Raw genomic sequence first — 1,333 nt, forward strand, 5'->3', positions numbered from 1 at the left:
GGGTATTCTTATTGGAAGTCTCCTGAAGAGAGTTTTCAGATCAAAAAATATTTTTTTTTACCCATATAAAATATATAGAGAACTGTGAGCGACCCCTAAATATTTTTTTATTTCAAAATAAAAAGAACAGTGGTATATATTTTTCGGCAGAGAACAACCCTAAGGATGAACGCATTAAAATTCGGACTTTACTCTTTTCACGTGCAATATTGGCCCACCCTAATGTGCATACGTACCTATGCATAACTTAGCTCAAATACTACCCAATGGTTTTCAATCAATTTTTCGAAGGTTGTTCCTCAGGCATCCGATCTCAACATAGGCTGCCAAATAACTCGCTAGGTGGCGCTTAGGTCGAGTTATTTTTAAAATCCAATTTGCTATATTTTTTGTGTAATAAGAAACACTTTGGCAAGAAATTGAGCCGCTAGGTGGCACACGGTGTTCTATTTAGGGAAAAAGTAGACAGAATCAAATATCTAGAGAACGAGAAGGGATAGCGAGATATTCCATATGATATTACAGCGCTATTATTCTTGGCCTATGTGTGAGGAGGGCTCTGCTATTCAGTTGTTTTTGCTTTTTAGCACTACTTTTCCAGCGGCCTACGCTAAAGCTATTATCAGGCGACACTATGTTAGTTGCAGCTTTTTAAGATAATTTTTATTGGAAAATGCAACTAACTTTAGAATGGCCTTTATTTCGACAATGCATAAGCGTCAGTTTTTCTCAAAGAAGCTCTTAGTAAGGGGCTTTAGAAACCTGCACGTTGTTGCATATGTTATGACCGCTACTCTATGTATTTATGTGCATATATATGTATGTATGTATGTATATATCCTTATCTGACACGTCTCTTCATCTAATAAAATAACGAAAAATAATAAAGCCCACTCGTAAAAGTTAAATTTGAGAACGTATATATGTACATAACTTGTATGTACAACCACTTTATTGTTCAAGCAGGGCGTAACCTACTTTTGAAGAGCTTCGATAAGTGAACAGTATGGTAGGTGGTCACATACATATGTTTCAAGAAACCCAATACTAAAACAAAAGGTTTTATTTTTTTTTTTTCAAATTTTAAATTTTTAAAAGCCTACTTTTCATTATTCTTTTGTATGTATTTTGTATTTTGCATAATGATATTTATGTATGTCCATTTGTGCGTAATTTATATGTTTGTACATTAGAGTGCATTACTCTCCATACCAAAAAAAAAAAAACGGTACTGTTAATCCAATAGAACTGTAAAGTCTGTTTAAGTTTGGGACTTCCGCCAAAATAATTCAGAAAATATTGCAATTTTCATGGCCTGTACAAAAAACGAGTT

Source organism: Rhagoletis pomonella, unplaced genomic scaffold, assembly GCF_013731165.1.
Source record: "Rhagoletis pomonella isolate Grant_MI unplaced genomic scaffold, Rhpom_1.0 Rhpom_scaffold_00002, whole genome shotgun sequence".
In the NCBI taxonomy this organism is placed as follows: domain Eukaryota; kingdom Metazoa; phylum Arthropoda; class Insecta; order Diptera; family Tephritidae; genus Rhagoletis; species Rhagoletis pomonella.